Consider the following 26,874-nt stretch of genomic DNA (forward strand, 5'->3'; position numbering starts at 1 on the left):
TCTGGCCTCTCATGGTGTCAGTATTCCTTTTTCCTTTCTTACATTACTCACTTACCCAAGGTCGTGTAAACAACGACAGGTGATTGAGGGTGACTGGATTTTTGTCACCTTTTAGTACCAGAATTGTTGTAATTCAGCTTTGAGGGTTTTCTAGCATGAACCGTCTTTTTAAAGGTCATGCCACAACATCTCAATAGGATTCAGTTCAGGACTTTGACTAGGCCACTCCAAAGTATTCATTTTGTTTTTCTTCAGCCATTCAGAGGTGGATTCGCTGGTGTGTTTTGGGTCATTGTCCTGCTGCAGCACCCAAGATAGCTTCAGCTTGAGTTGATGAACAGATGGCCGGACATTCTCCTTCAGGATATTTTGGTAGACAGTAGAATTCATGGTTCCATCTATCACAGCAAGCCTTCCAGGTCCTGAAGCAGAAAAACAACCCCAGACCATCACACTACCACCACCATATTTTACTGTTGGTATGATGTTCTTTTGCTGAAATGCTGTGTTACTTCTACGCCAGATGTAACGCACCTTCCAAAAAGTTCAACTTTTGTCTCGTCGGTCCACAAGGAATTTTCCCAAAAGTCTTGGCAATCATTGAGATTTTTTTTAGCAAAATTGAGACGAGCCTTAATGTCCTTTTTGCTTAAAAGTGGTTTGCGCCTTGGATATCTGCCATGCAGACCGTTTTTGCCCAGTTTCTTTCTTATGGTGGAGTCGTCAACACTGACCTTAATTGAGGCAAGTGAGGCCTGCAGTTCTTTAGATGTTGTCCTGGAGTCTTATGTGGCCTCTCGGATGAGTTTTCTCTGCGCTCTTGGGGTAATTTGTGTCGGTCGGCCGGCCAGCCACTCCTGGGAAGGTTCATCACTGTTCCATGTTTTTGCCATTTGTGGATAATGGCTCTCACTGTGGTTCGCAGGAGTCCCAAAGCTTTACAAATGGCTTTATAACCTTTACCAGACTGATAGATCTCAATTACAGTACTTTTGTTCTCATTTGTTTCTGAATTTCTTTGGATCTTGGCATGATGTCTAGCTTTTGAGGTGCTTTTGGTCTACTTCTCTGTGTCAGATAGCTCCTATTTAAAGAGAAACCGAGGTGGGATTTAATTAGGTTACTGGGGCACAGAGGCTGGTTGTGCACACTAAGACCAGCCTCCGTTGCCCCATGGTGTGCCTCCATGTCCCCCCTGCGCGCTGCTATAGCCCCCGCAGTGCTGGCGACACGCAGCGTGTCGCCAGCACAATGTTTACCTATGCGCTATCAGTCAGCGCCGCTCCCACGCATCGGCGCTACCCACCCGCATCACTTCTCTCCTATCAGCGGGAGGGAAGGGACACAGGCGGGTAGCGCCGATGCAGAGGAGGCGGGGGGAGCGGCGCTGACAGACAGCGCTTAGGTAAACATTGTGCTGGCGACACGCAGACAGCACTGCGGGGGCTATAGCGACGCGCAGGGGGGACATGGAGGCACACCATGGGGCAACGGAGGCTGGTCTTAGTGTGCACAACCAGCCTCCGTGCCCCAGAAACATAATTAAATCCCACCTCGGGTTCTCTTTAAGCGATTTCTTGATTGAAACAGGTGTGGCAGTAATCAGGCCTGGGGGTGACTACAGAAATTGAACTCAGGTGTGATAAACCAGATAGCAGTACCAGAGTAGAGGGCAATATAAGCAACAGAGGGGAAACTGGAATCAGGGTTATGGTGGCTATACACCGCCGAGAAATGATACAAATAGATGCGGAATACCAGTATATAACAGATATGAAAATCTGGGACCACATATGGAGGAAAATGGACATTTTTTGGAAAGGGGGCCAACACCATCAACCCTACAGGGAGAGAGGCCCTTATCAAATAGAGGCATGCGAAACTCCAAGAGGATCCAGAACAAAAAGGCATAGAAGGGGCTGTAGGGGGGGGGGGGGGGGTGTTTGAGAAACAACAAGAGAAGAAAAGAATAAATGGGGAAGGGGTATTCAACCTGAGTGGTAAAGCTCTAAACCCAAATTAAATTGCTAGGAAAAAGGGTTGAAATTTGCCCCACATAATGATCTAAACAAAATTTAATCAGTTCATTGATGTGCATAAATGTGTACAGAAGATAAATCTAAAACGATACTTTTTGGATAAAGAAGGACCCCCATTCAAGGGCAAATACAGTAAAAGTATATAAACATTCTAATATGAAAAATAATTCTACCTTTAACCCCCAGACGAATTGCAAAGCTATTGATGTGTTCAGGGGTATGGTGAATTAAGAGATAAGAGATATCCCAAAAAGAAGTGCAGGTGTTAAAGAACAGATAAAAAGCCCATTGGAAAAAAAAAAAATCTAGTGATCCGATGAGCGGACAAAGGGGGGGGGGGGGGGGAGGTTAGTAGTGTTAAATAAGGACCAATATTTTGGGGAACTCAATAGATTGTCTAGGATGATGAGACCACGTACAAAATAAACTTTCTGGGGACCCCACGGATAAGTTTAAAAACACCCTCACTGGATTTCTGAGAAAAGGTTTAGATGAGGGAATACTCACAGACTGTGTTCGCCTTTTTGATTCCTACTGCCCTGAAAATACCCGTTCTATATCAAACTCCAAAAAGATCCACAAAAGCCTAGAAGAGCCACCTGGGCAACCCATTAGTGGAATGGGGTCCATTAATCATTATTATGAATTGTATTTATAAAGCGCCAACATATTACACAGCGCTGGACATTAATTTAGGTTACAGACAATATTTAGGGGTGACAAACAGCAATATGACAATACAGGAATACAAGAAAACCAGATCACACAGCACAGTATGAGTACAAGGTAATGCTTAGTCAGTCACTGGATGGGAGCATGGAGTTAGGCAAGTTAGGTTCACTCAAATGCATAGCATGGGTGCACAGTAATAGAGGTGCATGATCAGGTAGGACACAAAAGGAGTGAGGACCCTGCCCAAAGGCTTACAATCTAGAGGGAGAGGTAGGGACACGAGAGGTAGGGGACCAGAGTTCGGCTGTGGGTTTAGAGCAATTGTGAGGGGTGGTAGGCAAGAGTGAAAAGGTGAGTTTTGAGGGCCTTCTTGAAGGTGTTTAAGGAGGGGGCTGCCCTAATGGGTGGAGGTAGGGAGTTCCATAGGGTCGGAGCGGCTCTTGAGAAGTCTTGGAGGCGTGCATGGGACTGGGTGATGCGGGGGACGGTCAGGCGAAGTTCATTGGAGGAGCGGAGTGAGCGACTTGGTGTGTATCTCTGAGTAAGATCAGAAATGTAGGTTGGACAGGTTTTGTGGATGGATTTGTAGGTCAGACACAATATCTTGAATCTGATTCTGGACTGGATAGGAAGCCAGTGGAGGGATTCACGGAGGGGAGCCGCCCTGGTGGAGCGATGGGAGGAGTGGATAATTCTGGCAGCCGCATTCATGATGGACTGCAGTGGGGCTATTCGGGTCTTAGGGAGTCCAGACAGAAGGGCATTGCAGTAGTCGAGGCGGGAAATTATGAGGGCATGGATGAGGAGTTTGGTGGTGGCAGGGGTCAGGAAAGGGCGAATCTTACAGATGTTACGAAGGTGGAAGTTGCAGGACTTTGTGAGGTTTTGGATGTGGGGAGTGAAGGAGAGTGCGGAGTCCAGGGTGACACCCAGACAGCGGGCTTGAGAGGTAGGGTGAATAGTAGTGTGGTTAACAGTGACCTGCACATCTGGGAGGTCCAGGGATGACCGGGGTGGGAAGATCATAAAATCCGTTTTGTCTAGATTTAGTTTTAGGAACCTAGCGGACATCCAGGAGGAGATGGCAGATAGGCAGGAGGAGACCTTGTCCATGGTAGTGGTGGATATGTCAGGGGTGTGGAGATAGATTTGGGTGTCATCTGCATACAGATGATAGTTAAAACCCATGGAGGAGATAACCTTGCCAATGGAGGATGTGTATAGGGAGAACAGTAGGGGGCCAAGGACCGAGCCTTGGGGGACTCCCACTGAGAGGTGGTTGGGGGTGGACGAGGACTCATTGAAAGAGGTCATGAAGGAGCGGTAGGATGAAAGCCAGGTCAGGGCGAGATCGCGAATGCCCATGGATTGGAGGGACTGGAGGAGTAGGGGGATGATCTACAGTATCAAAAGCTGCTGAAAGGTCCAGGAGAATAATAATAATAATAATAATAATAATAATCCGAACATTTATATAGCGCTTTTCTCCTGGACTCAAAGCGCTCAAAAGCTGCAGCCACTGGGACGCGCTCAGGAGGCCACCCTGCAGTGTTAGGGAGTCTTGCCTTGAACTCCTTACTGAATAGGTACTTGACCTAGCCAGGATTCGAACCCTGGTCTCCCATGTCAAAGGCAGAGCCCTTAACCAGTACTCTATTCAGCCACAGGAGAATGGAGTATTTACCTTCAGCTTTAGCTAAGGCAAGGTCATTGACCACTTTGGTGAGAGCCGTTTCGGTTGAGTGGGCAGGCCGAAATCCAGATTGCAGTGGGTCTAGTAGTGAGTTGGCATTGAGGTACTGGGTCAGGCGTTTGTGAACCAGACGCTCAAGGAGTTTTGAGGCGAAGGGGAGGAGGGAGATCATAGAATCAGAATGAGGCCAGTACCTGGTCCATTTCTTGCAACCCATAGTGAGCACATTACCAAGGGTCCTAAGGGACACAAAACATACTATACAAGTCTTGAACCAAGTGACGATTGAGGAGGGCACACTGCTAGCCACGGCAGATGTGTCCTCACTATATACCAATTTACCTCACCAAGAGAGCATAGAAGCAGTAAAATATCTAGAAAAGCATGGATGAACTCCCCTACCAGACAAATAGAATTCATATTGGACCTGTTTCACTTCATGCTTACTCAATTATTTTTGGTACAAAGGGAAATCAGAAATTTGTCTGTGCGGTGGAGGCATTGTACGCCCCATCGCTAGCTAATATTTATATGGCCCTATGGGAAGAAAAGACAATAGAAAGAGGAAGTAGACATATATCCATATGGAGAAGATACATAGATGACCTGGTATTTTTTATGGCAGGGAGATAAAAGATCCTTGGTAACCTTCATGGAGGAAGTGAATGGGATTGCCCCTAACATACAGTTAACTATGGAATGTGACGATGAGAATATACAATTTCTAGATTTAAATATAATGAAAAAAAAGAGAGTTAACCATCTGGTTACAAAATGTTATTTAAAAAAAAAAAAAAAAAAAAAAACACCACTGACAGGAACGGATTTATTCTGACAAACAGTTATCATCCCAACTGGATCAGGGGGGTCCCTAAGGGACAACTCATGAGAGTTAGACATAACTGTACTAACATGGAGGATTATGTACAACAAGCTCAGCAAAAGCTCGGTATACAGAGGCGCGAGAGTAGAGTAAAACATTTTAAAAACCGTTTAAAAGCAGAGGGGGATGTTAGGGTGGACTTACCTCCCTCTTACAAAAAAGAAAACTCACTCGAGTCTCGATAAAACAGAATTGACAAATAATTTATCCAACTCCACAAATGCAACACGTTTCGCGGGCGTGACCCCACTTCAAGCAAAAATGGGAGCACAACTCAGTGGGTCAAGCAGTAGGTTGTTGTGCTCCCATTTTTGCCTGAGGAAGCGGGGTCACGCCCGCGAAATGCGTTGCATTTGTGGAGTTGAATAAATTTTTTGTCAATTCTGTTTTATCGAGACTCGAGTGAGTTTTCTTTTTTGTAAGAGGGAGGTAAGTCCACCCTAACATCCCCCTCTGCTTTTAAACGGTTTTTAAAATGTTTTACTCTACTCTGGCACCTCTGTATACCGAGCTTTTGCTGATCTTCTAGTCCACCCTGGGTGGAGGGGTGCATCCCCATCTACTATCTACAGAGTGCGACTTCTTAACCTGAGTGGGGTCAGGTCCTAATGCTCCCCACCTGTATTTAAAGTGGTTGCCTATGGGTAACCAGTGTTTGTGAGTATATACACATAAAATTGTATTGAACTCTTCATTTTACCTGACAATACTGCACCATATTGGGCTCTCGATTCTTTTCTTGTTTTTAAGCATATGTACAACAAGCAGAGGTATTAAGTGGAAGATTTGTGGAAAAGGGGTATAATAAGGTAGAAATCTGTAATATGGTAGAACAAATAGGGCAGAAATAAATTGCTGGAAAAGGTAAAAATGCAACAGGATGGAAGCTTTCAAGTTGCCTATATCAGCGAATTTTCTAGACAATACAGATTAGTGGAAAGAATAAAAAAAAAAAAAAAAAAAAAAAAAAAAAGAAGAATTGGTCCATATTGCTCAGTGACCCGCAACTGAGAAGAATATTGCCCGCACAACCGAAATTTAATTTATAGAAAAGCCCCCAACCTGAGGGACAAACTTGTCCCGAGCTGTGTAGACCCCCCTGGACAGGAGGGGGCACATGGCTGGAGAGCCAAAGGATTCTTCCCATGTAGGGACTGTAAAGCGTGCAAAATGGGCATAGCAACTAAGACAAAAATATTCACAGCAAGAGATGACCAAAAGGAATATAAAATAGAACAAATGATCACATGCAGAAGCAACCATGTAGTATACTTATTATGGTGTACTTGTGGATTTAGATATGTAGGCCGAAGTACGAGAACACTGCAAGAGAGGATAGGGGAACATACATATAATGCTGGGCATACACTGCATTTTGCTTCCTTATCAATCGAACCGCTGATGGCTCGATTGAGAATATCCGACAGGTCCGATGACCTGCCGGATAGATTCCCCGCTCGATCCCCCGCACGCGCGGACAAGCGTGGATGCGCTGGCATCAAGCCAGCGGCTCGATCCGGTGCATAATTGGCTAGGTGTATGCCTAGCATAAGATCGCCAAAGGACATGATAACCACAGTGTGTCAAGGCACTTTAAAAAGTAGCCGAGGGTGCAATCCAAAAACACTAAGAGCGTGTGGCATAGAAAAAATAAAGCCAAACTGGAGGGGGATGCCATAAATTACGTACTCTATGCCAAGCAGAAACTAAGCGGATTTATAGGTTACCAAGTATGCACCCTGAGGAGCTAAGCATAGATCTAGATATTGTTTCCGGGGCGCATGCGCGGCGTGATCGGCTGTAGGTCAGCCGAGCTCCGTGCCTGAGTGAACGGTATGAGGCTATCTACAGCAATCTAGACCCCACAAACAGACCGAACTTATTGGAGAGGCCCCCAGGACATGTCCACAAGGAAGCGAGGCAAGAGGGGAAAGGAAAAGAAAAGAAGGCCCGGGAGAGTACTATTCCCGAACTGTTTTCACGCAGCTCAGAAGGCCTCAGTCCTAAGATGGCCGCCACCACGTCGGATAAGTCGCCCAGCCCATCGGCAGAGTCCTCGCCTCAGTCGAGCAGGAGCTCCCCAGGCAGCATCACTCCCCCAAAGCAAGATAATTCAGCTCTACTGAACTCTATTCACAAAATGCTCAAGAAGGAGCTGGATAATGCAGTTACGAGCAGTAACACCAATATTCGTGACCTGGGTGAGCGAGTTCACGTGGTCGAACAACGGCTGGACTCTTTTGCAGACGCTTTGGCTGATGACAAGAAGCGCCTAGACGCACACGAGCAAAGAATCGAAGCCTTGGAAGCTAGGTTAGAGGACCAGGAAAATTGGGCCCGCAGATCCAACATCAGAATACGGGGCCTGCCTGAGTCTTTTACGGACGTCCGTGCAGTAGCCACGAACCTGTTCGCTGCAATCTTACCGCAACTAGACCCATCTTTATTACGCGTGGACAGAATACATCGAGCTTTGGGAAGGCCGCGGAACCCGGACCTGCCTCGTGACGTAGTTCTAAAGTTTCACTATCACGAAACAAAAGAGCAGATAATGGCGGCTGCCCGGAACCTAACTGCATTGCCAGATGTCCCTACAACTTTACGCAGACCTCTCACCGCTAACGCTACAAAAACGAAGATAGTTCCGGCCGGTGACACAAGCCCTGTTAACTGAGGACATTTTCTACGGCCTCGGGGGCTACCATTTTATGGCCTGGTAAACTTATTCGTGTATCACACACGCTTTTGGCACACCGGGCTAGGGGAAAGATGTAACTACTCAGGTCCTTACCAGCAACAACTTCTTTTGCCCTGTTTAGATTCTCCCTGCTAGCACTCTGCTTGTTTTTGCCTAAGAAAATGCTGGTGATGCCATAAGACTCTACTATATAGGTTATTCTGCTATATTTGTCCCAGGCCTCGCAGATGCTCTCCGCATGAAGAGACAGTGTAACTTTGATGCAATGTCTGATCTGATTTCAGTATAGCTGAGTTTCTTCAATCAGTTGTTACTTACTGATAACCCCTCTCTACTCATGTTGTGTCCTTTGTGGGGCCCCCCAACTCTGGATGGGGTCGCTCGGTGTGGGATCTGGCTGGCTACTGCGCCCGGACTGTCGATTTTGACGTCCGGGTGCAGTGGCGGGCTCCGTTTTTCCCTCTCTGAGCTCCCTTGCCTCCAGGAGGACGGGTCTAGATGGACTGAGACGAGGGTATCCTCCCTCGTAGCAGTTTTGTCTGGCCTCGCCTCACTCAGGTTAAATATGCTGTTCCTGTTGACCTTAGGCAGATGATGGGGGGGGGGGGGGACTCGTAAGTTCCCCTATACTGCCTTCTTGATAATATACTTTATTTTCTCAAGCTTCAGGAATTTGCTCGGTTGCAAATCTCCTGCTGTGTTTTCAAAGCTTGTTATTGTTTTATTCTCAAAGTTGGTCACCTGTTCCGCTAAAAAACTTCCCATCTTCATCACTATAGATCATATTAATAGATCCTACCTAATTAAACCTCATGGAATCTTTGAAACTAATATCCCTCAATGTCAGAGGTTTTAACTCTCCAATGAAGGAGGAGAAAGGCATTTCTAGAAATGGAGAAACATAAGCCAGATATCATATGTCTACAGGAGACGCATTTTACTGAATCCTCCTGTCCCAGCTTTTTCCACAAACATTTTACAAATGTCTCATGCCAGAGCTAATAAAAAGCATAGAGGTGTAATGGTATTAATTAAGAATACGCTACCTATTGATATATCATCGGTTGAACTAGACCCTGAAGGGTGCTACATCATTTTAAAAAGGTTCATTCTATGACAAAAAGCTATATTTAATTAACTGTTATGCTCCCCCTGAAAATGCACTCCAGGTATTTACGGAGATACAGAATGGTCTTGAGATAGGGCCCAACACAATGTTTATATGGTGCGGAGACTTCAACCTAACTATGCATGAGAGGCTTGATAAATCCAGACCATCACCAGATAAATTGTCTAAAACCCAACGCTCCCAATTATCTTTAATGATCGAAGATAACTTCCTGGTAGACGTCTGGAGAGAACTTTACGGTGAAAAGAGAGGGTATATGCATTTTTCTAGCGCTCATGGCACTTATGCAAAAATTGACCATGATTTGGTTACATCCTCACTTACACCATCTCTACGCTACCTAAGGCATATCCCAGTCACCTTCTCAGATCATGACCTCTTGCTCTTTAGCATAGACCTTCACATTCAAATATCTTCACGCCCCTATTGGCGTTTAAATGAATCTTTGGTCATTAATCAGTCCACTAGAGCCCAAATCTCAGATTTCCTTGGGGAATACTTTGACCTAAATGATGTTAACAACATATCGCCAGTCACTCTATGGATGGCACACAAAGCTGCTGTGAGAGGGTTCCTAATTAAGACAGCTTCTCGTATCAAGAAGCGCTCCCTAGAGCAGTCTGACAACCTACACTTTAAATTACTTAGACTTCAACGTATCCATCAACAAGAGCCATCCCTCTTTCTCCTCAAACAAATAAGGGATACGCGGGAGCAGCTAGATGTCATATTAGCAAAAGCCACTGAAAGGGCCCTTAGATTAACCAAAGCCAGCTATTACAGATACGCAAATAAGCCAGATTCCTGGTTAGCTGCCAAACTTCGCAACCAAAAAAAATGTAACACTATCAATAAGATCCGTACGCCCTCTGGGCACGTCACTAGTAATCCTGATGAAATATATCAAGCCTTTCATGCATATTATTCTGATTTATATTCAACCCATTTATCTCCTGCACAGGTAAATGTACCTGATTTCCTCGAATCTCTCAACCTACCCAAACTCACTACTAAAGCCGTCCAGGAAATTAACAAAACAAAAAAAAAAAAAAAAAAAATTTACTGATGAAGAAATTGAAGAGGTTATTAAAAAACCGAAACTCCATAAGGCCCCAGGCCCAGACGGTTTAAGCTCCATTTACTACAAGAAGTTTTCTGCGACATTAATCCCTTTTCTCACTAAGTGTTTAAATACCTTAAGAACTAAACCCCTGGGCTTCCCTGAATTCCTGGACTCTCATATAACCACTCTCCCTAAACCTGATCCTGATAAGCTCAACACCAAAAATTATAGGCCCATAGCCTTATTAAATCAGGACTATAAAATACTAACAAGCATACTAGCTACTCGCATTAACAAAGTCCTTCCGGCCTTGATAAACCTTGACCAGGTGGGGTTTGTGCCATTTAGGCAAGCGGTGGATAATATCCGCAAAACTATTAATATACTCCATCATGCCAAGGTTTCTGGGACTCAGGTGGTGTCGTTGGCCTTGGATATTGAAAAGGCCTTCGACACCATCTCCTGGAAATATATGCATGAAGTGATGCATCATGCTGGTCTTAAGGGGGCATTTGTCCATATAATTCGCCAGCTATTTTCCTCACCCAGGGCCTACCTTAAACTACCTGGAAATGCTAAAGACCCCATTTTTATTCAAAGAGGCACACGCCAGGGCTGCCCGTTGTCGCCAGCAATCTTTGCCTTGATAATGGAGCCCCTTGCAAACTCTATTCGCCTCAACCCAGATATTCAGGGATATCAGATTGAAGACCGGGAATATAAATTAAGCTTATTCACGGATGATGTACTTTTGACATTGACTAACCCTGTGATCTCCGTCCCTAATCTGCTGAAATCACTTAAGTATTTTGAGGGGGTGTCAGGACTCAGGCTTAACCTATCTAAATTGGAAGCAATGTTCAGTAATTTCCCTAAGGGAATGGGCAGTTACATTAGCGATATCTTTCACTTTAAATACCAGCCGCATTACCTTAAATATCTGGGCATTAAAATAACGGTAGACCCCCTGCAACTATATCAATGGAACTATACCCCCCTCTATAAAGCCCTTTCAAAGCTAATTCAGTCCTGAATGAACTATAATATTTCCTGGGCAGGTAGAGTTTCTGCAATCAAAATGACCTTATTGCCTAAAATATTATATTACTTTCGCACCCTCCCTATACCTGTACGCAAGAAAGAACTAGAGCCTCTGCAAAAACAAAATTTTCCAATTTATCTGGGCAGGAAAAAAAACGAGAATTAATAGGACCACCATGATGCATCACAAAAAGGAAGGGGGTCTTTCTGTGCCAAACCTGTTTAAATATTACCAGGCCTCCCAGTTGGCTTTTATCCCAACAATCTATTCAGGTCAACATACACCGCTATAGATAAAAATGGAAAACAATTGCATGGCTTCCCTGTCTTGGAAAGGTATCTTATGGGCAAAAAAAAAGAAAAAAAAAAAAGGAAGAATTCCCTAATTAAGCAGTTATCACCTTTCTCCTACCATACAACAACAATATGGAAAAGGGTGAGGTTTAAATACCGATTGCAGTCTGACCCTTCTCAGCTAGCTGAAATTCTACATAACCCTGAGTTCCCAGAGGGGCTAAAAGGCCTTAACTTCAAATGGTGGACTGGTAATAATATAAGCTCTATAAAGCATCTACTGCATAACGGTAGGATTCCCTCTAAACAAACCATGCTGTCGGACCGATTCGCTCCGCCAACAGAATTTTTCCGACTACACCAATTACACCACTACCTAGTCTCTCAGGCTAAAGAAGACCAAAGGATCTCCTTATCACCATTTGAATCCATCTGTATGTCAGATCCACTACGTAAAGGCATATTGTCCCCATTATACTCCACGCTGAACGTTAAACCTCAGGACTTTAAATATTCCTTTCAGCTGGCTTGGGAAGGTGACCTGCAGAAAACCCTGGATAATGAAGACTGGGACCAGTGCTTTGATACACTCTCTAAAGGTAGTCTTTATGTAACTGATATGGAAGTCTCACTCCGACTCCTTCATAGGACTTATATGGTTCCTGAACGGTTACGCTGCATTTATGCTGACCAATCTCTGTTTCAGGGGGTGTCCAGATGTGGGCTCATATCATATATGATGGGTCTGCCCGGAGGTTGCCTCTGTATGGCAAAAGATTATCCAAAAGCTCAAAAATATTTTACTAATCCGTATAGACCAAGACCCTGCCATCTGCCTGCTAGGCCTACAACCCAAGCATGCTACGTTTATTTATTTATTTATTTTATTTATTTGTTGTATTTATAAAGCGCCAATATATTACGCAGCGCTGGACATTAATTTAGGTTACAGACAATATTTAGGGGTGACAAACAGCAATATGACAATACAGGAATACAAGAAAACCAGATCACACAGCACAGTATGAGTACAAGGTAATGCTTAGTCAGTCACTGGATGGGAGCATGGAGTTAGGCAAGTTAGGTTCACTCAAATGCATAGCATGGGTGCACAGTAATAGAGGTGCATGATCAGGTAGGACACAAAAGGAGTGAGGACCCTGCCCAAAGGCTTACAATCTAGAGGGAGAGGTAGGGACACGAGAGGTAGGGGACCAGAGTTCGGCTGTGGGTTTAGAGCAATTGTGAGGGGTGGTAGGCAAGAGTGAAAAGGTGAGTTTTGAGGGCCTTCTTGAAGGTGTTTAAGGAGGGGGCTGCCCTAATGGGTGGAGGTAGGGAGTTCCATAGGGTCGGAGCGGCTCTTGAGAAGTCTTGGAGGCGTGCATGGGACTGGGTGATGCGGGGGACGGTCAGGCGAAGTTCATTGGAGGAGCGGAGTGAGCGACTTGGTGTGTATCTCTGAGTAAGATCAGAAATGTAGGTTGGACAGGTTTTGTGGATGGATTTGTAGGTCAGACACAATATCTTGAATCTGATTCTGGACTGGATAGGAAGCCAGTGGAGGGATTCACGGAGGGGAGCCGCCCTGGTGGAGCGATGGGAGGAGTGGATAATTCTGGCAGCCGCATTCATGATGGACTGCAGTGGGGCTATTCGGGTCTTAGGGAGTCCAGACAGAAGGGCATTGCAGTAGTCGAGGCGGGAAATTATGAGGGCATGGATGAGGAGTTTGGTGGTGGCAGGGGTCAGGAAAGGGCGAATCTTACAGATGTTACGAAGGTGGAAGTTGCAGGACTTTGTGAGGTTTTGGATGTGGGGAGTGAAGGAGAGTGCGGAGTCCAGGGTGACACCCAGACAGCGGGCTTGAGAGGTAGGGTGAATAGTAGTGTGGTTAACAGTGACCTGCACATCTGGGAGGTCCAGGGATGACCGGGGTGGGAAGATCATAAAATCCGTTTTGTCTAGATTTAGTTTTAGGAACCTAGCGGACATCCAGGAGGAGATGGCAGATAGGCAGGAGGAGACCTTGTCCATGGTAGTGGTGGATATGTCAGGGGTGTGGAGATAGATTTGGGTGTCATCTGCATACAGATGATAGTTAAAACCCATGGAGGAGATAACCTTGCCAATGGAGGATGTGTATAGGGAGAACAGTAGGGGGCCAAGGACCGAGCCTTGGAGGACTCCCACTGAGAGGTGGTTGGGGGTGGACGAGGACTCATTGAAGGAGGTCGTGAAGGAGCGGTTGGAGAGGTAGGATGAAAGCCAGGTCAGGGCGAGATCGTGAATGCCCATGGATTGGAGGGACTGGAGGAGTAGGGGATGATCTACTGTATCAAAAGCTGCTGAAAGGTCAAGGAGGAGGAGAATGGTGTATTTACCTTCAGCTTTAGCTAAGGCAAGGTCATTGACGCAGCACAAACTTATTCAGTTCGCTATGAATGCAGCCAAAAAAAAAAAACTTATATAGCCTCGCAGTGGCATCAACCTAAGCTACTCTTCAGTAGAGTATTATATCGTATACATGTTACAATGCTAAATGAAAAAATTAAGGCAAACCTCCTGGACAGAACTGACCATTTTGAAAGGATCTGGCTCCCCTGGATGCAGAATGTGTCCTCCCACGGTGTAAGAAGCCAACTGGGTGCCTTTTAGTAAACACTTTGGGCTTATTAGACCCAACCACTTATCTGCACTAGATCTAAAACCTTTCCTCCTCTTCCACTCATATATATGATCTAGGATACTGGGGATCAGGTGACCAACAAGTCTAATTTTTGTTTTTTCATTCTACGTTATGTTTTTCGTTATTGGTTAGTTGTTATACTATACTATACTATAAACAATAAGCATTGGCTTTCCTCACTCAAGCTTATATCCAATTAAAATCTCAGGATAGCCTTTAGGTAGCTCTAGAGATTTCTCCTGTTTTAGCACAACATTTCAAATGCACGCTGTGACCTGTCTTAATGCATACATTTGTATTATTTCTTATTGCACTCAACCTTTATTGTCAACTTGTGCCTGCCGCTTATAACTACTATTGAATGTATGTAAAATTATTTTTCTATGGCTACCTAATAAAAAAAGATTTTGAAACTAGATATTAATTGTTTCCTTACAAACGATTTAAGTATTGCTCTGTTGCAGTGATGACTGGTATTAACCTCCTTGGCGGTAACCCCGTGTGTGACACGGGGAAAGCCGCCGGAGACTGCCACTCAGGCCCTGCTGGGCCAATTTACATATTTTTTTTCTTTGCTACATGCAGCTAGCACTTTGCTAGCTGCATGTGCACAACAATCGCCGCCGCTACCTGTCGATTCGCCGCGACGCCCCCCCCCCCCGACCCCTTTCGCTGCCTGGCCAATCAGTGCCAGGGAGCTCTGAGGGGTGGATCGGAACACCAGCTGACATCACGACGTTGGCGACGCCATGGCGACGGGGAAGCCCATACAGGGAATCCCGTTCAGAACGGATCTTTTGCAGGAACTGATCTGCTGCATGTGTACAGCATCTTGCAAAGATTTTTATCTGATGAGGAGTTCAGCTCCATAGAATAGACTGTGTAGCGTATGCCCTCATACTACATGGAAGGGGGTAAAATTGGTCTGTGATCTTTCATTTTCCAAAGACTTATCTGACGTGTGTACCCACCTTTAGATGGTGTGTGTTAGAGGCTGTGAATCCATCAAATAGCAATGGCAATTAAGAGAAATGTTTGAAACAAAAAGGAAGCCATATGGATCCACTTCATGGATGTTGTAGCCCCTAGAGGTTTGAATGAGAGGTTACCTCAAATTTTTTTTGTAAGATGATGGATACAATTTTATGCAACTTTTTGTATGATGTTTGATGTATTTCTATGCAATTTTATGCGTATTAAAATATATGTTTCTACATGAGATTATAACCACGTTTTTTCTACAGGTGGTCTTGTGGCAGTCCATGTCGGAAGTGCCTAGAGTCACAGTCAGTTATATAATTATGTTTAGTGGTAGCCCATGGGGAGTGCCATAAGACCATTATGTACTGGATAGAGTGATATGTATGCACCACACTGGGACTATGGACTCAAAGGGTTAAGTGTGTTGGGTGGAGTATTGGAAAGTTGGGCGGGGCAGCCCACCAATGTAATTATACCTTTGTATGAATGTTCAGTCGCCGTTTTACACCTGAGGAAGGACTATGGTTCGTAACATGTAGTGTACTTGTTCCACAATACACAGCAAATGATTTGCAGCCAGTGGTGCGTCGTCACATAATTTGAAGATTGGATGCCCATCAGCAAAGCATGGTCCCTGGCCTAGTTCAAGGCCAGTGAGAATAAATTTACATGGATAAGCAGATAAAACAAAAACCACATGATAGACAGGACTCGCCTATCAGGAGAGACTGATAGGAATGACCATGTAGGTAACCGATCAATATTTTAAGCCCGAGAAGGGCAACAATGGTTAATTTGCATATATTCAGCAGTGATGCACTGGGAGACATCTCAGGCTCACTCAAACCTGAATTATCGCAAATTATTTCTGTTTTAAAGGAGAACTGAAGTAAGAAGAATATGGAGGCTGCCATATTTATTTCCTTTTAAATAATACCAGTAGCCCAGCAGCCCTGTTGATCTCTTTGGCTGCATAAGTATGAATAACACCAGAAATAAGCATGCAGCTAATCTTCCTAGATCTCACAAAAATGTCAGAGAACCCTGATCTGCTGCATGCTTGTTCAGGGACTATGGCTAAAAGTATTAGAAGTTGAGGATCGGCAGGATAGACAGGCAACTGGTATAGATTAAAAGGAAATAAATATGGCGGCCTCCATATCCCTCTCACTTCAGTTCTCCTTTAAGAAAGCAAACTTTTGTTTTCCATACCATTTAGTAAGGGGGCTTTTAGGACCATTGCAGCCCCTCACACACTCCAATGAGGTCTGGTTGACCATGAGCTACCTGGTTAGTCTGTACCTCAATGGCTATCATTCATAAAGCATTTCCGCATGCGGAAATGCTTAAAACAGCTGACTTTACCGACCACTCGGCAAAGTCAGCATTCATAAAGCCTCTTTCCGCATGAAAAATGACACTACCGAGCAGAGTGATAAATCACCGCCTTGTGCGGTGATTATCGGTACAAATGTAGCAAAGTGTTCATTCATAAAGATCACCGCAAGCGGTGTGAGGTCGGGAGGTTCCGCTCCCTCTGATGTGGCGATATCAATGTAAATGAATGGAGACACACAGACCTCCCAGGCAGCTGCAGCAGAGTGGAACACGGAGAAATGTATCAACTCGGCAGCTTCCGTGTCTCCGCAAGCCTACCGCCAGCTTAGCTCGGGGAATCTCTGCACTGCTTCCGCACACGGATACATCTTTATGAATGCCCACCCAGAAGTCTAAAAATCCGCCAGCGGTGTTTTCCCGCACTGATTCTCTTTACCGACAGCCTGTTCATGAATGATAGCCTATGTGTTACAAGCCCTACTCTATAGAGCCAAATTAATCCATGCCATGCACTGATGAGGAACAAACAATCCAAAACAGTCTGTATGCATGTTGGATTATTATGGCTCTGTACAAATTAAACTGACGCATCATTACAATCCAGCGGATCTGGAGGTGTGTTTAGCTTCTAAGGGCAACAATGGTTAATTTGCATATATTCAGCAGTGATGCACTGGGAGACATCTCAAGCTCACTCCAACCTGAATTATCCCAAATTCTTTCTGTTTTAAGAAAGAACACTTTTCCAGAGTAGATGAAGAAATCACTCTGAATCTAGTTTCTACAACGTGTACAGCAACAGGACGCAGACAAATACAGTCTCATTATTCATCTACATAACACCTTGACGTACTCCCGTTGCTCTATGGGTTGTGTAAGCCAAAGGGGTTTCTTCATTCACTCAAAAGGCGCTGCCAGATCCTGGGCAGAGGAAAGCTAAAACACTGCTGTCTCTGCTGTCTCTAAGTTATTATGCTAACGCAAAGCCAGCCACTGATCTCCACTTTCAGATACACACACATCAGTACAATTCTCACTGAGGCTAAATCTATGCACATTCCCATTTGTGCATAGATCTAGCACTTGGAGGAGTGGCATAATATCAACCTTGGCTGTAATTCAGGTATAGCTAGAGGAGCTGAAAGAGATGGGTGTGAGGAGGCATGCCCATCCTCTGGCTATACCAGTCATCATGCATCACTGGAATGTGGTAAAAGTGGAAGGGTATGATACCTTTTATCATTACTGTGTCAATGAGCACTTATTACTGATCAGTGGCACTAGCAAATACAGTGGTGTGAAAAACTATTTGCCCCCTTCCTGATTTCTTATTCTTTTGCATGTTTGTCACACTTAAATGTTTCTGCTCATCAAAAACCGTTAACTATTAGTCAAAGATAACATAATTGGACACAAAATGCAGTTTTAAATGATGGTTTTTATTATTTAGTGAGAAAAAAAAAAAAAAAAAAAAAAAAAAAAACTCAAAACCTACATGGCCCTGTGTGAAAAAGAAATTGCCCCCTGAACCTAATAACTGGTTGGGCCACCCTTAGCAGCAATAACTGCAATCAAGCGTTTGCGATAACTTGCAACGAGTCTTTTACAGTGCTCTGGAGGAATTTTGGCCCACTCATCTTTGCAGAATTGTAATTCAGCTTTGAGGGTTTTCTAGCATTCTAAATAATCCCTTTATAGTAATATTAGTTATATGTCTCCAAGGGACAAGGAAAAGTAGTCTACTATATCAGAAGTTTACTATATTAGAATTGGTCATACATTATATATTTATACAGACACATTTGCTGGGACCTGAAGATTGAGTTTACTATATCAGCGTTTACTATAACGTGATTCTACTGTATTTATAATGACCCTGTAACACAGTGGTGCAGGATTTTTTTCTTGCAATTCCTTTCCGATCAATACAACATTGAGAGGTTCTTCATTCTGTTGTATTTACCATTCTAACATATATTCTATTAAAATGTATGTACTGTACAGTATACATTAAATCAGAAATAAAGTACTGCAATATTCCTCATATACATTTTCAGCAGATCTGTTGTGAATCCACTAAGAATATAAAGCAAAGCAAAAACTGCTTATTACCCACAAATACAGTTCAAATAGTGCATAAAGAATGCGTAATGGAGGAAGTTTGCTTTAATGTCCCTTGCAGTTTAGGGTTAAATGCACATCTCTTTCAGGGCCGGGAACCCACTAGAGCATTTTAGGGAGCGCTTTAAAATCGCTAGCGATTTTTCTAAATGCTTTGCCAGTGTAAATGGATGGGACAGATTCCACTGACTAGAGCGATTGCAATTAGGAAACCGCAGGACATGCAGCATTTTGGGAGAGTTTCCATTCTAATGAACTGTATCGGAGAAGGGAAATCGAACCCAAAATCGCTTGCAAAACGCCATCACAAATCACTAGTGACTGCAATAGCGCTTTGTGCTTCCTAGTGGGTTTTAGACCTCAGATGTATCGAGAATTGGATCATCAAAAGGGGCCTGGTGGATGTCCAGGACGCCTGTCTGCACTCACTATGTTTGCTGGCATCAAAATTGCTGAGCTTTGAAATGCCTTGTTGCATTCTTTATAAATAAACACGGAAATGCATCATTACATTAAAAATAGAGGAGACATAGGTACCGTATAAAACTGGGGGCCTTAAGTTACTTTTGCATCAGTAAGCAGCCTTCTGAGACCATGACAGGGTCACCAATGGTCATTTCTTGGCCAACTTTTGGAAGGTAACAATTAGTGATAGAGAAGATGCAAATAATTTCAAGTTGATGCAGATTATGCAAGTTTATGCAGCTTCAAAAATGGACCAATCAAATCCAACCAGGGTGAAAATCTACTGGGATCATTTTCAAGATGCTTAAACCATTAATCTTATCAAATTTCAGCCCTTGCCAAAATTATAAAAACCTTTTATAGTTGCCCATTTTCCCTGCTTCCAATGTGTCACCATCAAGAACCGATCATCTGCTACGTAATATTTTCCACTTCTTTAAAAGAGGTGCCATTGAAACAAAATAAGTCATTTATATCAGTGTTTCTCAACATTTTATTGGTATGCACCCCTTCTAAAACCCTGTACTCACCAAGTACCCCCTAGCATAGTAAACATTATCACAAGTACCCCTTGACAAATATATATTTAATCGTAGTACATGACAATTGGTTTTAAACTATTTTCAAGCATTTACTATTGCTTTTAATTAGCCAATTACTAATTTGATGTTGTTTAAATAAGAATTATTTTCTAAAACTCAAAATTTGCTATTCTTGGTTAAGTATATGAAGCCCGAGTACCCCCTGGAACCATCAGAAGTACCCCTGGGGTACACGTACCACACGTTGAGAACCTAGGATTTATATCACTGGTCATGTATTTTTCTGTTGTGGCTGATAAATAATACCAATATAGATATAGATTAGAGATGAGCAATAATTTCTATTAACATGCTAGTTTTCAATGACTTGAAAAACGGAACAAATTAACCAGCAGTTAAAAAGGACAATCCCTCCCCTGATTCAGTGAAAATTTGCAAGATAGCACAACTGCATTTGTGAAATCTATACACTTGGCCCAGTTGTTAATCTAGTGATAGAGCAAAAATAAATAAGAAATTGACCTTCAGCATCTTCTATAAAACATTGGAAGCATACAAGTATTATATTTCAATAAATATGTATTTAATTTGCTCTTCTACCTGAATCAGAAGGAATATACTAGAATTCCTATATGGATTCAACAATGGTTCAGACCAGCAAAAAGAAAAGAATTATTTATATCCCCCCACCCAGTAAAAATGCAGTCTTTCAGATGAAGCACATAAATTATTCAGTGTCTTCATTTTAACACCTATGTTTAAAAATAGCGCTAGGACTATCAAATATCATACAACCTTGAATAACAGAAATCGCGAGGGGGGGGGGGGGGGGGACAGCGAAAAATAAATAAATAAATAAACAACCCAAAACACATCCTCCATACCATGCACCAGTTTGGCTCTGTCAGCCAGCAGCTCCCTACGTAACGAAATGTGCAGATAGCTTTTATGGCAGTGTAAATTACCGCAGCCTTCTTTGAGCCCCCGTTACATTTAAAAAGAATATATACACTGTAAGACCTCCTAGAACGTACTCAGTAAAAAAAAAAAAAAAAACACTACAAAATGATTTTATGGTTTTCGGTTATAAATTCCATCGTGGAAACGAGAAGCTGTGTGTAATGTATTGTCTGCATCCATTACATAGAGCATTCCACTTGCAGTAAACAGGGGGTCTATTAGCGGCGAATCATCATGTCCCTTCTTCATTATGCCGAGAAGGGCAGGATAACGCAAAAGGAATGCGGACATATTTTGCAGGGTTGGCATCTATCGTCGATAAGACAACTGCTCCACTGCGAACCAGACGGAGATAGAAAACACGGAACGCTGTGGATGCCATGTAAAGAAGCATCCTTCCACGACAAATAAAGGTTAGACGCTGAAATGGCTTTAATAACAAGACACACTATGGACGGTAATGCTAACCTTGCTTTTTAACATACGTCTCACGACTAGTATGCTAGCTATATATCCGTAAGCTAATAAATAAAAGCAACAATTTCTCTCACCTCAGTATACTGCTTGTGACTCCTATTTGCACCAATGCAGTAGCGATCACACTCTCGCTCTCTGCACCTGCAGAGCTCACGCTGACGTCAAGCGATTGACAGCCGCAAAATGGCAATGGGCGGGGCTACTGCCTGCCCCCTGTGTGAAACTGAGTCACTTGATTGGTGTATGGAGTAACCCAATGGCGATGCGCCGCCTGTATTTGTTCGTTACATAGTGGGAGGTCCCGGGTATCGTAGTGGTCCTGGAAGATGCGTTCCATCTTTAGTGCCTCCAATATGGAAGCACGACTGTGTGTCATGGATGCAGAGGAAGCTGTGGCGGTTATCTTCCATAAGATGCTGAGATGGCAGTTATTGTGGTGAAACCCAATGATCGGCAATTGACTGTATTTAGTGGCTTTTCACACCCGTGAAAGGTGCTTGCTGCGAGCCAGCCTAGAGAGATACAGCAGGAATGATGTCTGCCTGGCCTGAGCTTTGCAGGTAGCTGTGTGGACTTCTGCAGAGAATTTATAATCTGAAGTATTATCTATACACATGAGCTTTGTGTAAAAGATGGACACCCAAGCAATGTACAAAATCATATTCCCATCAGTATATGTAGCCAGACGTACAAACAAAATAGCACAAGTGGAGAATAGTGTGAATGAGAATTTGGGTCTAGCAGACAATAGGCTTTATTCACAATGGCTATCTTTCATAAAGCATTTCCGCATGTGGAAATGCTTAAAGAGTAACTGTCAGGCTGCAGAAGCTAATTTAAACCTCTATTCTCCTTTGTTAAACAGTTTAGAATGAAGCCAAAAAGGCAATACTGTAGTTAAAAATCTCTCTTACATTTGATGTGTGCTTATCAGCAAAGCTGTTAGACCCAAGCTCTTAAAGAGACTGTAACATTAAAAAGATCCCCTGGGGGGTACTCACCTCGGGTGGGGGAAGCCTCCGGATCCTAATGAGGCTTCCCACGCCGTCCTCTGTCCCACGGGGGTCTCGCCGCAGCCCTCCGAACAGCCGGCGACTGTGCCGACTGTCAGTTCAATATTTACCTTTGCTGGCTCCAGCGGGGGCGCTGTGGCGGCTTTCCGTTCCGAACTACACGGAAATACCCGATCTCATTCGGGTCCGCTCTACTGCGCAGGCGCAGGAAACTTGCGCCTGCGCAGTAGAGCAGATCCGACGGCGATCGGGTATTTCCGTGTACTTCGGAGCCGACAGCCGTCAGAGCGCCTGCGCAGGAGCCAGGAAGGTAAATATTGACGTCACCGCTGCCCGGACTCCACGGAGGGCTGCAGCGAGACCCCTGAAGGATGGAGGACGGCGTGGGAAGCCTCATTAGGATCCGGAGGCTTCCCCCACCCGAGGTGAGTACCCCCCAGGGGATCTTTTCATGTTACAGTTCCTCTTTAAGAGGACGCAAGCCGCATACCATACTGCAAAGCATTCTGGGGCCCTCCCCTCGGCTGCTAATGAGAAGTTACAGTATCAAGTTTCAGCAGCTTGTAACTCAGTCCAGCGCACAGCACTAATAAATCTCCGGGCAGAGTATACTGCAGGAGTCCGCTATTGTTCCTAGCCACATGGCTAATTAATATTCACTGCACACTAGTGTTATTCAGTACGAGCTTTTCTGTGATCAGGAAGCAGGCAGGACATAACGACACATTTGGCTTCATAGGAGACAGACAAACATGGAACCTGCCATGAGCTGTCAGGAGCATCAATCTCTGCATATACTATATACAAATTCTGTGAAATCCAAACGTGGACAGTGAAATGCATATGTAATGTAAGTACAGCCAGTATTTAGCTACTGATATATGTGTTTATTTTCTCTGAGACCTTATACCTAACAGCTCCTCTTTAAAACAGCTGACTTTACCGACCACTCGGCAAAGTCAGCATTCATAAAGCCTCTTTCCGCATGGAAAAATGACACTACCGAGCAGAGTGATAAATCACCGCCTTGTGCGGTGATTATCGGTACAAATGTAGCAAAATGTTCATTCATGAAGATCACCGCAAGCGGTGTGAGGTCGGGAAGTACCGCTCCCTCTGATGTGGCGATATCAATGTAAATGAATGGAGACACACAGACCTCCCAGGCAGCTGCAGTAGAGCGGAACACGGAGAAATGTATTAACTCGGCAGCTTCCGTGTCTCCGCAAGCCTACCGCCAGCTTAGCTCGGGGAATCTCCGCACTGCTTCCGCACATGGATACATCTTTATGAATGCCCACCTAGAAGTCTAAAAATCCGCCAGCGGTGTTTTCCCGCACTTATTATTATTATTATTATTATTTATTGTATTTATAAAGCGCCAACATATTACGCAGCGCTGGACAATAAATATATACAATGATACAAGGATGACATACATAGGGTTATACACATAGAACAAAGTTATACATACAAATTGTACAAAATACATGATCATGCAATATGGGCTGGTTAGGTAGGCCCAGTAATACAAGTACAGGCTGTCATAGGACAGGAGCACATGATCCTGTAGATTACACTAGGGAGTGGAGGACCCTGCCAGAGGCTTACAATCTAAAGGGAGGGGTGGAAACACTAGGGGGGGCTGTTAAATATTCCTTAGAGAGTTACTGTGTGGTAGGAGGTGGGTAGGCCATCATAAAGATATGGGTTTTGAGGGCTTGCTTGAATGTGTTGAAAGAGGGAGCAAGTCTGATGGGTGGTGGAAGGGCATTCCAGAGGGTGGGGGCAGCTCTTGAGAAATCCTGCAGGCGGGCATGGGAGTGTGAAATGCGCGGGGTGGTGAGGCGAAGGTCGTTGGAGGAACGGAGGGGGCGACCTGGTGTATACTTGTGAACAAGCTGCGAGATGTAGGTAGGGCATGTTTTGTGCACAGATTTATACGCCAGGCATAGAATCTTGAAACTTATCCTGAGACGGATAGGGAGCCAGTGCAGGGATTCACAAAGGGGAGATGTGGATGCAGAGCGGTGCGAAGAATGGATGAGTCTTGCAGCCGCGTTCATCACTGATTGAAGGGGGGCAGTGCGTTTCAGGGGGAGGCCAGAAAGGAGTGAGTTACAGTAATCAAGGCGGGAGATGATGAGGGCATGGATGAGCAGTTTGGTCGTGTCCGGGGTTAAGAATGGGTGGATCTTGGAGATATTACGGAGGTGGAAATTGCAGGCTCTTGTGATGTTTTGGATGTGTGGGATGAAGGAGAGGTCAGAGTCCAAGGTGACACCCAGGCAGCGGGCCTGGGAGGTAGGGAGAATGGTTGTGTTGTCGATTGTGAGGTGGAAACCTGGGATGGGTGCAGCAGCATGGGGTGGAAGGATCAGGAGCTCAGTTTTGTCTAGGTTAAGCTTTAGGAACCTAGCTGACATCCAGGAGGAAATTGCTGAGAGACACGAGGAGACCTTGTTTATGGTGGTGGCTGAGAGATCGGGGGTATGGAGGTAAATCTGAGTGTCATCTGCATAAAGGTGGTAATTGAAGCCCAGGGAGGAGATAAGCTTGCCAATTGAGGAAGTGTATATGGAGAAAAGAAGGGGGCCTAGAACAGAGCCCTGGGGGACCCCAACTGAAAGGGGGGCAGGAGTTGAGGAGGAGCCATTGAAGGAAGTGGTGAAGGAGCGATTGGATAGGTAGGAGGAGATCCAGGCCAAGGCAAGCCCATGGATGCCCATGGACTGTAGTGATTGGAGGAGGAGGGAGTGGTCAACAGTGTCAAATGCTGCAGAGAGGTCAAGGAGGAGCAGGATGGAATAACTGCCTTTGGCCTTGGCAAGGGTAAGGTCGTTGACCACCTTGGCGAGGGCTGTTTCAGTTGAGTGCGCAGGTCGGAATCCAGACTGTAGGGGGTCAAGTAGGGCATTGGTGTTGATGTATTGGGTAATGCGCTGGTGGATTAGGCGTTCGAGGAGTTTAGAAGCATAGGGAAGGAGGGAGATTGGGCGGTAGTTTGAGGGTAGGGATGGGTCGAGTGAGGGTTTTTTCAGCAGGGGAAGCACAGTGGCCTGTTTAAATGCTTTGGGGAAGATGCCTGTGGAAAGGGAGAGATTGAACAAGGAGGTGAGGACTGGGGCCAGGTCAGAGAAGTGGGGACGAAGAGTATTCGCGGGTACCGGATCACAGGGAGAGGATGTGGGGGGGGGGGGGGGGAAGCCACTAGCAGCAGGCTGACTTCATCAATGGTGGCAGGAGCAAAAGAGGCGAGGGGTGGATGAGACAAGGGAGCCGCTGGGAGGGAAGGCAAGGGGACAACCTGAGACGCATTGGTAAGGGAGGGATGGAGGAGGGAAATTTCATTGCGTATTGTTGCAATTTTAGTGGTGAAGTGGTTGGCAAGGTCATTGGCTGAGAGGGAGGAGCTGGGAGGGGGAGGAGTGGGGTTGAGGAGGGAATTGAAGGTAGCAAAAAGCTGTCGAGGGTTGGAAGCTTGGGTTACAATCAGTGCTGCAAAGTACCTTTGTTTAGCCTCGGAGAGGGCAGTGTGGAAGAGTAACAGTTTGGCCTTGTAATCTAGGAAGTCAGCATTGAGATGTGATTTCCTCCATTTCCGTTCGGCTGCTCGAGTTTCTTTCCTGAGGTTACGTGTGTGGGTGTTGTGCCAGGGTTGGGGGTTGGGGGGCTTGATAGGGCGGAAGATTGAGGGGGCAGCTTGATCTAAAGCAGATGAGAGGGCAAGGTTATATTGTGCAGCCGCTTCATTGGGGCATGTTAGGGTGGGTAGGTGGGAGGAGAGGGAGAGAAGGGGACTTGCTAGGACATTTGGGTTGAGATTACTGATTCTGTTTACTGACAGCCTGTTCATGAATGATAGCCAATGAGTTACCACATGTGGTAACCAAATGTCAGAAATTACTGACTGAATTAAAGTGTACCTGAGACGAGAAGAGTCTTGGGTACCATACTTACCTGAACCCCTTGCCGTCCTGGTAACGTCAACTGGCATTAATGTGGGGGCAGCCCCAGGACCGCTGCATGCCTATTGGCGTGAAGTCCTGGGGCAGGGTTTTGCAGGAGATCATCTCTGCTTGAATGATGGAGCTCCGCTCCACCATCAGTCTCCCAGCGGTGATCGCCGCTAGGAGACTGTTAGACAGCGAAACCTCAGTCTATTTACTCTGTACAGCGCTGCGATCTACGGCAGCGCTGTACTGGTGACAGCCATGTGAAATGGCTGTCCCCCTGGGCGCCAGAGAAGCGGTCCACGGTCAGCCCCTCCTCCACCCTATCCTCCCTTCACCTCCTTCACTCCTACTACCACCGAGGAGGTCAACCACCTACTGCAGACTTCCCATACCACTACTTCCCCCCTTGACCCCATCCCTTCTGATTTACTCCAGCCTCACTTCATGGAATTGGCCCCAGTCCTCACTACCCTGTTCAACCTCTCCCTATCCACAGGCACCTTCCCCTCAGAATTCAAGCAGGCCACTGTACTACCCCTGCTCAAGAAACCCTCCCTCGACCCCTCGCTATCCTCCAACTACCGCCCTATCTCCCTCCTCCCCCTTCGCCTCAAAACTCCTTGAACGTCTGGTTCACAAACGCCTGACCCAGTACCTCAATGCCAACTCACTGCTAGACCCACTGCAATCTGGATTTTGGCCTGCCCACTCAACCGAAACTGCTCTCACCAAAGTGGTCAATGACCTTGCCTTAGCTAAAGCTGAAGGCAGTGGCGGACATACGGCCGTGCAGGCCGTGCCGCCGCACGAGGGCCCCTGAAGT

The 26,874-nt window shown here is 45.2% G+C and overlaps 2 protein-coding genes across 3 annotated transcripts in view; one reads left to right on the forward strand and one right to left on the reverse strand.

Annotated features, from left to right (window-relative positions):
- The window catches only part of RAB3A (RAB3A, member RAS oncogene family), a 109,340-nt gene extending 88,078 nt beyond the window's left edge, over window positions 1-21,262 (reverse strand). Inside the window, exon 1 of the mRNA XM_068233778.1 lies at window positions 21,157-21,262. The gene's annotated coding sequence lies outside the window, so the exon portion shown is untranslated. The remainder of the gene's footprint in view (window positions 1-21,156) is intronic.
- Window positions 21,263-21,409: 147 nt separating this feature from the next.
- Window positions 21,410-26,874, forward strand: part of IL12RB1 (interleukin 12 receptor subunit beta 1) — a 485,568-nt gene continuing 480,103 nt past the window's right edge. For both annotated transcript variants that reach the window (XM_068233781.1, XM_068233782.1), the window contains exon 1: window positions 21,410-21,642. The gene's annotated coding sequence lies outside the window, so the exon portion shown is untranslated. The remainder of the gene's footprint in view (window positions 21,643-26,874) is intronic.

Source organism: Hyperolius riggenbachi, chromosome 1 (genome assembly GCF_040937935.1).
Source record: "Hyperolius riggenbachi isolate aHypRig1 chromosome 1, aHypRig1.pri, whole genome shotgun sequence".
Classification (NCBI taxonomy): domain Eukaryota; kingdom Metazoa; phylum Chordata; class Amphibia; order Anura; family Hyperoliidae; genus Hyperolius; species Hyperolius riggenbachi.